This window comes from Papio anubis, chromosome 8, assembly GCF_008728515.1.
Source record: "Papio anubis isolate 15944 chromosome 8, Panubis1.0, whole genome shotgun sequence".
NCBI classification, from domain to species: Eukaryota; Metazoa; Chordata; class Mammalia; order Primates; family Cercopithecidae; genus Papio; species Papio anubis.
In genome coordinates this window covers 7,605,898-7,619,548 of record NC_044983.1, presented here as the reverse complement: position 1 = coordinate 7,619,548, position 13,651 = coordinate 7,605,898, and the positions used below count along the sequence as shown (strand labels likewise).

At 47.7% G+C, this 13,651-nt stretch overlaps 1 non-coding gene across 1 annotated transcript; it reads right to left on the bottom strand.

The window, feature by feature from the left end:
- Positions 1–12,416: 12,416 nt before the first annotated feature.
- LOC116268815 lies at positions 12,417–12,522 on the bottom strand. Its single transcript, XR_004175964.1, has one exon. It is a non-coding gene; the product is annotated as a U6 spliceosomal RNA (small nuclear RNA).
- Positions 12,523–13,651: the final 1,129 nt, after the last annotated feature.

Below are 13,651 nucleotides of genomic sequence, written 5' to 3'. Positions count from 1 at the left end.
CTTTTCTTTTGTTGTCAGATAATATTGCATTATAAGAATATATCAAAATTCATTTGCCTTTACATGGGCATTTGAGTTTCCTAATTTGGGGCCACCATGAATAATAATGCTATGACCATCTTTGCATTTATATGGGTATACACCAATGTGTAGAATTGCTGGGACGTAGGCATGTGTGTGTATATATAGCATTAGTAGACACAGGCAAGCTGATTTCCAGTGTGGTTTGTGAATTTACATTCTCATCAGCAGAGTTTGAGAGTTCCAGTGGTTTCACATTCTTGCTAACACTTCATGTTTTCCTTGCTTTCTCATTTTAGTCATTCGGGGATGGGGGGATATGTATGGATATTGCATTGTGATTCTAATTTTTTTATATCCCTGATACAGTGGAAAACTTTTTCATATGTTTGTGAACCATTTTGGGATATGCTTTTTTTTTTTTTTTAACTTTTTAAGTTAGGGGTACATGTGTAGGTTTGTTACATAGGTAAACTTGTGTCATGGGGGTTTGTTGTACAGATTATTTTATCACCCAGGTATTAAACCTAGTACCTATTATTTCTCTGATCCTCTCCCTCCTCCTACCCTTCACTCTCCAATAGACCCCACTGTGTAGTGCTCCCCTCTATGGCATGTGTTCTCATCTTTTAGCTCCCACTTATAAGTGAGAACATGCAGTATTTGGCTTTCTGTTCCTGGGTTACTTTGCTAAGGATAATGGCCTCCAGCTCCATCCATGTTCCTGCAAAGGGCATGACTTTGTTCTTTTTCTTTTTCTTTTTTGAGATGGAGTCTGGTTCTGTCTCCCAGGCTGGAGTGTGGAGCACAGTGGCACAATCTTGGCTCACTGCAAGCTCCGCCTCCCAGGTTCATGCCATTCTCCTGCCTCAGCCTCCCGAGAAGCTGGAACTACAGGCATGTGCCACCACACCTGGCTAATTGTTTTTGTATTTTTAGTAGAGACAGGGTTTCACCGTGTTAGCCAGAATGGTCTCGATCTCCTGACCTCGTGATCTGCCTGCCTCGGCCTCCCAAAGTGCTGGGATTACAGGCGTGAGCCACCGCGCCCAGCCTGACTTTGTTCTTTTTTATGGTGACATAGTATTCCATCGTGTATATGTACCACATTTTCTTTATCCAGTGCACCACTGATGGGCATTTAGGTTGATTCCATGTCTTTGTTATTGTGAATAGTGCTGCAGTGAACCCTCACATGCATGTGTCTTTATGATAGAGCAATTTATATTCCTTTGGTTATATACCCAGTAATGGGATTGCTGGATTTAATGGTAGTTCTGTCTTTAGATATTTAAGGAATCACTACACTGTCTTTCACAATGGTCGAACTAATGTATACTCCCACCAACAGTGCATAAGCGTTTCTTTTTCTCTACAACCTCGTCAGCACCTGTTATTTTTTGACTTTTTAATGATTGTCATTCTGACTGGTGTGAGACATTATCTCATTGTGGTTTTGATTTGGGGATATGCTTTTTTCAGTAAAATGTCTATTCAAGGATTTGCCTACTTTTTTTTTTAAGACAGAGTCTTGATCTGTCACCCAGGCTGGAGTATGGTGGCGTGATCTTGGCTCACTGCAACCTCTACCTCCCGGGGTCAAGTGATCCTCCTGCCTCAGCGTCCTGAGTAGCTGGGATTACAGACACGTGCCACCATGCTTGACTAACTTTTTTTGTATTTTTAGTAAAGACGGTGTTTCACCATGGCAGGCTGGTCTGGAACTCCTAACCTCAAGTGATCTGCCCGCCTCAGCCTCCCAAAGTGCTGGGATTACAGGCATTGCTTACTTTTTTATTGAGTTATCTGTGTTTTTGTTATCATTTTTAGGAACTATTTAGATATTCTAAATGTAAGATCGTTGTTAGATATATGTATTACAAATGTCTTCTCTTACTCTGCAGATTGACTTTTTACTCTCAGTGAAATCTTTTGATTAGCAGAAATTCTTAAGTTTAATGAAGGCTAATTTATCACTTTCCCTTTGTGGTTAGGGCTTGCTGCGGCTTGTTTGAGAAATCTTCATTTATCCTCAATCATGCAGATGATTTTTTTTGTCTATTAAATGCTTTGTTGTTTCACTTTTCAGATTTAGACTTGCAGTCTACCTGGAATTGATGTGAGTATGGTGTGAGACAGAACTTCAGGTTGACTTTTGGTTCTCTGTGGATGCCCATTAGACCCAGCAGATATAGAACCATATTCATGGCAACGGTAACTGAAGAGTTACCTGTCATGTGCATGCCTGTCATCCCAGCACTTTGTGAGGCTGAGGCGGGTGGATCACCCGAGGTCAGGAGTTCGAGACCAGCCAAGCCAACATGGTGAAACCCCGTATCTATTACAAATACAAGAATTAGCCGGGCGTGGTGGTGCACACCTGTAATCCCAGTTACTCAGGAGGCTGAGGCAAGAGAATCACTTAAACAAGGGAGGCAGAGGTTGCAGTGAGCTGAGATTGTGCTACTGCACTCCAGCCTGTGTAACAGAGCAAGACTGTGTCTCAAAATATTAATAATAACAATAATTTTGATTCAAAAAATAGCCATGTTACTTCACTTATTATCGATGTATATAATACAAGCAAACATTTTATTTGGTTTGTCTTCCCTAAACTCGTACAGGCTTACTCATCAAATTACTAACGTTACATAATATTAAGGATCATTAAACAAGGAAATTTTGCTCAACTAAATTCATTTGTTATGGTGACAAACTTTTTCTTTCAACAGTAATTATATTTTGTAACTGGAAGATAATTTTCTAGGTGTTTAGATGACTTAAAATTTGGGGCTGATATTAAATTGAGTTAATTAATGGATAATCACTGTATACTTAGATGACCTCTAAATACTATCAAATTACAAAACATTGATTACTCAGCATAATTTTAAGTTTATATGCAATTGCTTTTTATTTGCGTGCTTTAGAGAGGCTGTATCTTGGGGTCAGATGCATGACTACTCATTTTGGCACTTTCAGACGGTGTAAAGGGAATGTGTGTGGCTATAGAAGGTTGATTACAAACTTTGCTATTCTGCTAAAATCTTTGTCTAAGATAAACAGTTCTCACTTCTCTAACTACCATTTTTCTCTGTGAAGTAGAAGACATTTGGGCTAGTAATGAAAATTAATATGGTTAAGATACATTTCTATGAGTTAAAAAAATTAACATGGTAGTTGGAGCTATGCAACGAGCAATAGTGAGAGAGAAACACAACTGTACCCAAGCTTTTGTTTTTCAAGGAAAAAGCATTTCTTTTGCTAAAGCAGTAATTATCAAACGTTTTGGGAGAGACTTCAGTTCACAAAGGAGGCGCTCCCCGTGTTTCTCATGGGAACTTGTTCAAGCATATCCTTACATAGCAAATCCCATCTTGCCACCCCTGCTCAGAGGCCCTAGGTCCACATGGGCCTTTCTTCCCAAGAAGACCGTAGTCATTGTTCGCACACCTGCCGCCCATTGGACTGGACGCTCTCCTGACAGCCCTGTTTGCACACCTCCATTCAAAACACATTTTCATTACTGAACCAGATGCCAGGAAAACAAACATTTCTTATTCTATGAAAATTGTGTAGGGTCGTATTGGTTTTAGCAGATTGTTGTGAGACAGAGATGAGACAGTGTCAGTGAAACAGAGGTGGGTTCATTTGAAGTCTGGAGGGATGGACTGGCGCCCCAGCCTCCCCAAGGAAGCCAGAACCCAAGAGTTGCCTTTCACTTTTGCCTCTCAAGGAACCTGACAGAACCAACGTGAAAAAAACACACTCAGAGCTCAAGAGGGCTGGCCCGTCCCAGGACAGATGCTGCAGAGACTGGATGCATTTTTTCCTGCCTAACCAATCTTGGCGACAGGTTGCTGGGCTCTCATCCATGAAGCTACCTGCCTGGGGAAATGAGTCAGTTCGGTTATTAGCTCACCAAGGGCTTTTATTCTTGACAAGGTACTGATACCCTATCTACCGCCAATGCTTGGGAATAGCTGACTTGTACTTAACTGTGAGGGAATCAAGATATCAGGATACCTAGAGAAGCTGGAGAAACCCACTTCCACCTCCCACAGGAGCCAGCGCAGTGTAGAGCCTGGGCTGTAGGCACTACTGAGGGATCTGATGTGTAGGTAAATAAGGGTCTGGGAGTACTAGTTTCTCAGTCTAGGGTGTCTGGACTGGGGACAGCACGGAGGCAGGAGGTGGAGCAGGTGATGAAGGGCTGGGAGAAGGGAACCCTGGAAAGGGAAGAGAACATTCAGGAAAAATAGAGAGTACTCAAGTGGAGTCCTGTAGATCTGTCCCCAGAATCCAGGACTTAGACAACAGGCTCTCAATGAGCCATCTAGGAGGGGAGAGGGATTCAGGCCTAAGAAGAGCAGAATGAAAGCGAAATTTGTCCTTGCCAGCAACATGCTCATGGCAGAAAGAAAAAGGGGACAGCCGCTGTGTGGGGTTTAGCGACTTTGTCCAGGTCAGTACCAGGAGGCAAAAGGATGGGCATGGGGGCCTGGGAGCCAGAAGGAGGACAGGAGCCTCAGGAGATGGTGGAAAGGCATCTCAGGAGCATGGGGAAGAAAGGGAGGAAAGCTTGGGAAGCAGAGGAGAAAGTGGCCTTGAGAGCTTCATGCCAAGCAACCCTTCAGATTCCCTGATGCTCTGTTATAGACAAAGCTCCCTGGTAGTCTGAGTTCTGGGAGGGGCAGGCTGGGCATAGCTGGGGTAGGCATGGTGGAGGGATGTTTGCCTGACTTTGGGCCCAGGAATTAGGTCCCATGATGCACCAAGTCCTGGTTCTCCTTGGATGGTCGTCATACAAACCAAGTCAGTGATGTGGTCCTTGCTTTCAGGAACTTGTCATGGAAAACAGCAGATCATCAGGGCTCAAGGGCTTTCAAGGATGGAGTCTCCCATCCCCACATGTAACTCTGTAGGGCAGACAGGGTACATGTAGGGACACAAGCCCCCATCTGCCATCTTTGGAGCCTCTTGAAAGCCTTGATACTGAGATTTAAGAGGCTCTTTGAGTGATCCATCCAGCCCAGCACTTGTCTCTGAGATTGTGATGGTAGGTGTTCAATGATTGTATGTTAAATTGAACAGGAGCAAGATGGAATGTTCTTTGAAAGATCAAGAGTAGCCTTAAAGCAAAGGGGTTGGGATATTCCTGTACCATCACATGGTGGCCAAAAGGGATCTGCGGTCAGAAGACTGGGTACAACCTCGGATCCATTGCTTGCGATCTAAGTGACTGAGCAGGCCACGTAACCTCCCTAAGATTCTTCTTATCATCTTTAAACTCTCATGGTCCCTGGCATCACAGTTGGGACCCAACAAATGGCAGTTAAATAGAAGAGTAAACATATATCATCAGATGTTACAGAAATGTTAGTATTGAGTTTCTTAGTCCTGAGTTCTAGTTTGATTGCACTGTGGTCTGAGAGACAGTTTGTTATAATTTCTGTTCTTGTACATTTGCTGAGGAGTGCTTTACTTCCAATTATGTGGTCAATTTTGGAATAAGTGCGATGTGGTGCTGAGAAGAATGTATATTCTGTTGATTTTGGGTGGAGAGTTCTGTAGATGTCTATTAGGTCTGCTTGCTGCAGAGATGAGTTCAATTCCTGGATATCCTTGTTAACTTTCTGTCTCGTTGATCTGTCTAATGTTGACAGTGGAGTGTTGAAGTCTCCCATTATTATTGTATGGGAGTCTAAGTCTCTTTGTAAGTCTCTAAGGACTTGCTTTATGAATCTGGGTGCTCCTGTATTGGGTGCATATATATTTAGGATAGTTAGCTCTTCCTGTTGAATTGATCCCTTTACCATTATGTAATGGCCTTCTTTGTCTCTTTTGATCTTTGATGGTTTAAAGTCTGTTTTATCAGAGACTAGTATTGCAACCAGAAATGTTAGTATTATGCCATGAGTAATAAGAAACACACCTGGCTGGGGACAGTGGCTCACGCATGTAATCCCAGCGCTTTGGGAAGCTGAGGTGGGTGGATCACTTGAGGCCAGGGGTTTGAGACCAGCCTGGCCAACATGGTAAAACCCTGCCTCTACCAAAAATATAGAAATTATCCAGGTGTGGTGGTGTGTGCCTGTAGTCCCAGCTACTCAGGAGGCTGAGGCAGGAGAATCACTTGAACCCGGGAGGCAGAGGTTTCAGTGAGCCGAGATCGCACCACTGCACTCCAGCCTGGGAGACAGAGTGAGACTCTATCTCAAACAAACAAACAAAAAAGAAACATACCTAAAATAAGTGGAAGCCTGCAAAATCAGCATGTGATTTGGTCATCAGAAATCAGGTTAGCATAACTAATCTGAAGTTATATGAAAGTTCTCCAAATGAGTGTGTTAGGCAGCCTGGGTGATGACAACTCAGAGGTCTTTAAATCTCTTGGACAGGTTTTGCCAGCTCTGCTTGAGCAACCATCAGTAGTGACTGCACCTACCACCTCCCTTGTCTCTGTCTTGGAGTCTTTTGAGGAGGAAGCAAATTTGAGTTCTTTGAACTCAAGGGATAATGACTCACAGTCACAGTTCTAGGTATTACATTTAGTTACAGAACAAATTCACAGGACAAAAGGAATTCCTCTTCCAGCATACTGTCCAGGACTTTATAAATGCCAAACTCAAAGCAAACACAGTGATTTGTGTGTTTGTACATTGTGTTTGGATATTTAACCATGTTCCAGAACCTGGATAAATAACTGTCTACTAGTGTGGATACTTCTCATCACTGCAACATGAGAACAGAAAGCCATTTAGCTACTTTCTTGGTCTATGGTTGTAATAGTTATCGATTGCTGTGTAACAAACTTAGTGGCTTAAAACAAGACACATTATCTTGTAGTTTCTGTGGTCAGGGGTCTAGGCATAGCCTAGCTAGGTCCTCTGGTTAGGGGCTCACAAGTCTGCAATCCTGGTATTATCTAGGACTGGGTTCTCATCTGAAAGCTCTATTGAAGCAGAATCTGCTTCTAAACTCACACGTGTTGCTGGCCGAGTTCATTTGCTTGTAGTTTTATGACTAAGGGACCTGGCTTCTTGTGGGCTCTTGACTGGTGGTTTCCCTCTTGGAAGCCACTTCCAGTTCCTACAGGCTTCTGGAAATTTCTCCCAACGAGGTCCTTTTCCACTTGGCGTTTATTCTGTCGAGCCAGAAGGAGAGGTGTCTGCTAGCAAGATGGAGTCTTCCATATGGAACCTAGTCAAGGAGTGAACATCCCATCACCTTCTGTTAGTTCTGCCCCTAACCACCGGAACAGGGTGAAGGTGATGGGATGTCCCAATGGGAAGGGATCCCCCATAGAAAGGAGCAGCAGGCAGGGGTCACGGGGCCACCTTAGTGTCTGTCACAATAGCCGACTTTGAAAGTTGTCCAGCATCCTGACGGCCATGCACAGATTCCATCATGGTGCTTTAAAATTATTTACTAAAACCCACAGAGAAAAGAGGTAAGAAGATACTTCCTTGTTACTCCCAAAGCTTCTTGTGTATAGTCTTATTGGACCCCCGCTGTGATCTTCCCCAGCTGGGTGATCAAGCCAGGACCACCTGAAAATGCTCTCCTAACGCCTCCTAATGCCTAATGCAAGTTTGTTACACAGACTCTATTGTTTGGGGACATGGCGTCCTTTCTTCATTCCCCGGGCACTCTTCGAGAGATCATGCACCCCGCCTCTCTCTCCTCCTCAATGTTGAACTTCAGGTACTACTTCTCCCAATTCCCACTCCCCATCCTCCAGGGAATCAAAGGCCTCCTGCCTTTTAAAATTCAAACACTCAACTGCACACTAGATATTACATTTTTTATGGAGGAGAGGGTGCTGGCTTTTATCAGATTCTCAGAGGGTCCCCTTCTACCCCAAAAGATAAAGAACCATGATGTTAGAGGATGTCCACCTGTACATGTGAAAGAAAAGGCCAACAGCTCTGGTGTGAGGCTACAAGCTTGCCATCTCACTCCCACCCCCTTCCCAGGGCAACCGGCCTGAGAGCCGGGCAGTCCTTGACAAGCCAGCAGTGCTCGTGCCAGAGGAAAACAGGGTCGGTTGTGCACCTGGGCTGGAGCAGTTCCAGGCCCCACTTAGCTTATCGGCTGGCCGCTCTGTCTAGGTCTTGAGGCTCAGACCTTGTGAGCTGATAGCATCCTCCTTCTTTCCAGAGTCAACACGGCCACAGGCCCGAGAAGCTGGCAGCCGTTCTCAGGAAGGGGGTCGAATGCCACGTTATCACTGGACAGGCAGGTGTGTGGCCTTCACTGGGACGGGCCCCTTTGGCTTGTTCTCCTTATCTGCTCTCCTCTCAAGCCCTGCAGTGGTTATTGAGGGCAGTGGATCCAAGGGCAGAATCTCTCTCCTGCCTCGGGCTCCCTGAGATCTGTGGCCGACATCCACCGTCCCTCAATGTTCCTCACTCTTCTTCAGTCTGATGTCTAAGTCCCCCAGACATTTCTTATTCATCACTGGTAGGCAGCGTTGCAGGGCCCCTGTGCCTCTAGAACCACAGGCATGGGCAGGAATGCAGACTCAGCACCTGGGGAGGGGGCTTTGGACCTGTGTCTGGCAAACATCCCTGGGCTGTGACGGGGTGGGCTGGACTGCTGGGGAAGAGACAGAGACCAGCTGAGCATCGCAGGTTCAGGAATTCTGCCAACACCACAGAGGTCTTCAGTCCTGTGTGAGCAGAGCTTAAAGGGAAATGTCACGTTAGGGAGAGCTGCAAGGTTTCCTGCCACACAACATCAGGAGAAAGAAGTCACTTCTGTATCTGGGGACGACTGGAAAGGTGAGCCGCAGGACTCGAAGCGGTGGAATGCATTCTGGAAAGCCCATCAGGCCAGATGGGCAAGTTATCCTGGGAGTGATTGACAGCAAAATCACACCCAGGAAATACAGAGACCTGAAGATGGCCCCACTTCTCATTCTATGTAAAACCAGTTTCAGAAGAGAGAGACAGGGAGGCCACGCTGATTATTCTTGGAAAAGGTCAGCACGGGTGGCACCTGTTCAGACTGGATGAGGGCAGGTACGATGGACGTGACTCAGCTCCCGGCAGGCAGTATCCCAGGGCGTAGGGACAAGCAGGTCCCCAGCTCTGGTCAGACGGCAACCTGGACCCCAGGTGGTCTGCTGCTTTGCCTGACAACCCTGCCTATAAACTGCCTGTGAGCAGAACAAGCGAGCAGGTGTTCACTCCTGGCATTCACAGGCCCTGGTTCAAGTGGGGCCGAGATTGAAGCAAGGGCTGCCAGGGCCTCAGAGGCAGGCACTTCCACCCGTTGCTGTGTTGTTGAAGCTCACGGCATGCTGTACCCATACAGGCAACATCCTCCTGGGACTCAGGTCAGGGAACAAGGGAGGGTTCGATGTGATGAACAATTCTGGCCGAGAGAGAAGCAGGGATGGGTGGGAGGGGGATGGAGAGAGAGAGATGAAGGCAGGACACCCTCTCGGAGACACAGCTGGGCTTGTGCTCTGAGGACTCGGCTCAGAATTCAGCCCCATCTCCAGGTCACCTCGAAGCCCTAATGTTGCTGGGCTCCCCTCAGTGACACTTGCCTTCTCCGTCTCACCAGCCTATTCTGATGGCTTCGACTGATGCCCTCTGTCCTTCTGGCAGAATTTGTGGGAAATGCGTGTCCTGGAGAGGGGGTGAGAGTCTCCACTCAGAACTTCTCGACTGCAGTGCTGTCAACACAGCATGAGTGTGTGAGGTACTGAGGTCCTCGGCCCCGGGGGACCCCAGGTGCGCTCACGGCCTCAGGTGCAGCGGCCTTCTGCATCCCAGCATGTGGCACACAGAGTGTCATGTGCTGTGTGTACCACATGGTGAAATGGGTGGAGACACTGACAGCAGGCTTAGCTTGGAAGCCGCGCCCCAAAGGAGCTTCAAAGAAGAACGCCCTCCACATCCTCAGGAGAACGACTCTTGGTTGGAAAAGGCCTGGAAGTGACCACGTATATGGTGCTTCATCTCTTTCTCAGGCCTATAAGGACAGAATTTACATTTGAAAAGAAAAAGAACAACATAGAAACCTTTGCAAAGGGCTGCCAGTATTTTTTTCTCTGAGGAACCTGCAATGTGATGAACATTTTATTTCCCAGAGAGCCAGAGGCTGGACAAAGGCAGAGGGGCCTGGAGGCTGCCCCCAGGTAGGGAAACTTCTGGAGCAGGGACTTGACTCCACCTCCCGGGGGGACCATATGTCCAGAGCGTGCACTTCTGGGAAGGCTGCAGAGCTGAGACCAGCCAGTCAGATGCCCGATGCCCTGACCCTGAGATGACGCTGCTCCCTGCCATCTCCTCCCACCTTCAGTGCCGTTTTCACGGCCTTAAGCTCTCGTGCAGTCTGGGCAGAAGCTGAGCCTGTGTCTGATCTGTACTGGCAGGAAGGAGGCAGCCCCTCTGGGTGAGGGGCCTCCAGGCTGCAACTGGCTCTGGCGAGGATGGTGGTGAGAGGCCCATCTATTTCCTCAACCTTAGCGGACCTACCCTAAAGCAGGGAAAGCGTGGTGATGGGGTGGGTCACATTTATTCCCATTCTGTCTCCTCTCTTGCATCAGCATTGCAGCACAGCACCCAGGAGCTTTCGCCTGTAATCCCAGCACTTTGGGAGGCCGAGGCGGGTGGATCACAAGGTCAGGAGATCGAGACTATCCTGGCTAACATGGTGAAACCCCGTCTCTACTAAAAATACAAAAAACTAGCCGGGCGCGGTAGCGGGCGCCTGTAGTCCCAGCTACTTGGGAGGCTGAGGCGGGAGAATGGCGTGAACCCGGGGGGCGGAGCTTGCAGTGAGCCGAGATTGCGCCACTGCACTCCAGCCTGGGAGACACAGTGAGACTCCGTCTCAAAAAAAAGAAAAGCAGCCTCCCAGGCCCCACCCAGACCTGCTGGGCCAGAAAGAATGGAATCCCCCGGGCAATGCATGTGTGCAGACAAGTGTGAGAAACGCTGCTGCTCTAGATACGAGGTTAGCAAAGCGCTGCGGAAGTATGGGCAGAAGAGCCGCACGGTCCTGGTTTCAAATTCTGACCCACCACTCCCACCCACAGGACCCACTCCATGTTTCTCAGCTTCTCTGAGCCTCAGTTTCCTCCTCTGCAAAATGAGGACAATCACAGCACCCACTCATTAGAATCGGGGGAGGACAAAAGTGTCCAAAGCATGGGCAGTGCTTGGCCCATCGGAGGTGCTGGGGGTGAGAATCCTTCTTCTGGAAATTCCTTCCTGGTAAGTCCTCTGGAGTGAGGCTGAGGAATGAGTGTTTTTAGAAACTCCAGGTAGCTCCGATGCAAGGCCAGGTGATACCATCCCCTGTCATTTACAGTACCTGACACTGGAATTGTACCCAGGGCACCCTCGTGCACTGGGATGAGACTGATGCAGGTTGGAAGGCAGAGCTCTCTGCAGTGGGAGAAGGATTGATTGCAGGGAGCAATGGTCCGGGTCTCAGAAGCATAAGGGAGATGGGTTTGCTGCTGGAAGCCATTGGTGCATTCTCAGCTGAGGCACAGTCTGACGTCCACAGTTCACAGAAAGGAAAGGGGAGTGAAACGGGAGGTGGTGGTTTTAGAATAGCCATCTTAGGAGCTTGGCTGGGAAAGGACAGTTATTTGAAATAACAGAGAATCAGAGAGATTCTTCAGAAATGAGAGAACTGAGATGGTGTTAAAGTAGGGAACACTGAATAATAATAATTTCCCCTGAATAACTAAATGTGGGGTTTTGTTGTTGTTTGTTTGAGACAGGGTTTCACTCTGTCGCCTAGGCTGGAGTGCAGTGGTATGATCTTGGCTCATTGCAACCTCCACCTCCCGGGTTCAAGCAATTCTCCTACCTCAGCTTCCCAAGTAGCTGGGATTATAGGCATGTGCCACCGCACCTGGCTAATTTTTTTTTTTTTTTTTTTTTTTTTTTGAGACGGAGTCTCGTGCTGTCGCCCAGGCTGGAGTGCAGTGGCGCGATCTCGGCTCACTGCAAGCTCCGCCTCCCGGGTTCACGCCATTCTCCTGCCTCAGCCTCCTGAGTAGCTGGGACTACAGGCGCCCACCACCGCGCCCGGCTAATTTTTTGTATTTTTAGTAGAGACGGGGTTTCACTGTGGTCTCGATCTCCTGACCTTGTGATCCGCCCGCCTCGGCCTCCCAAAGTGCTGGGATTACAGGCGTGAGCCACCGCGCCCGGCCTAATTTTTGTATTTTTAGTAGAGATGCGATTTCGTCATGTTGGCCAGGCTGGTCTCGAACTCCTGACCTCAGGTGATCCACCTGCCTCGGCCTCTTAAAGTACTGGGATTACAGGCATGAGCCACTGTGCCCAGCCTGAATAGCTAAATGTTTTTCGGCACCTAACATTTTCTTCTACAGGTTTGCTTTTTCAAAAAAAAAAAAAAAAAAAAAGAAACACTTCACGAATGTACATGTTCTCCTTGTGCAGGGTCATGCTAATCTTCTCTGTATCATGCCAATTTTAGTATATGTGCTGCCAAAGCGAGCACCAGGTTTGCTTTTTCATAAGTGTTTTTTTAAAGAAACGGTATAATGAAACGTACATATAGAAAGTGCATAAACAAAAACGGACAGTTTCACAAATAGTTGCAAAGCAAAGTCCTGTGTAGCCTCTAACTAGCTCAAGAAGCAGAACCTTGCCAGCACGCAGAAGCATCTATAAATCTTGCAGGAGGCAGCACAGGCACACCGTTGACTTTAAGCTTTGCACCTGTGCTGTGAGGCGGGCATGCTTGTTCCTATTTTATGTTTGAGGACACCAGGATGCAGGTGGGTTACCTGGCTCCCCCAGGGTCACAGAGCTAGTGGGCAGTAGAGCGAGAATTCAAACCCAGGCGTGTTGGATTTGAATGGAACTGACAGTGCTGTCTCTGCAGGTGCTAAGTGGGAGGCTTGGCCACAGGGGTAGGTGGCAGCGCTGGAGGGCCAGCCTGGACAGTGGGCAGGGAGAGAATGGACTTGGAGATTGAGTTAACCCCGCTGGACAGGTAACACGGGAGGAGAGACACAGAGCAGGTACTGTGGGGTGAAGAGGAAGCCTGCTCTGCTCCCCAAGAATCCCTCCTCACCATGCCTTCCCCTCACTTCTCCCTGACAGTGTCAGGAGAGTCCCGTTCATCTAAGGCTTGGGAGAGGGTGCCCTTGATTCTTCCTATTAGACAAAGAGGAGCTTGGCAGGCGGGTCTGGGGACTTGATAGTGCGGGGTCACTGAGGAGTGTCCTTTAAGACGATGGGAGCCGAGGGGAAGATGGAATTACTCCCAGAGAGAAGGCTCCCAGCCACGCTAGCTCACAGCCCTCAAGTCCGCTGCTCTTAAAAGAAAATTCTCTACTGAGTTGCCGAAGGACTCGTGCTGAGTTCCAAGCGAGATAAGACAGAACACAAGTCACTGGTCAGTGACGGGTCAAGGTAAACCCAGCCAGAAGAGTTATTCCAAGAAGGTAACGAGGCCATTATACAACCTTTGGAATGAGACATTTCTGCTTTCCCATAAGCAGCTGCGAGTTTCTGAGACCTGTTTACAGAGAATTAGAACTTCTAATAAAGGATATGTGACTGATATCACTTTCACCCTTGGCCTCCATCTGCCCAGTTCCCACACCTCCCTAGGTACACTT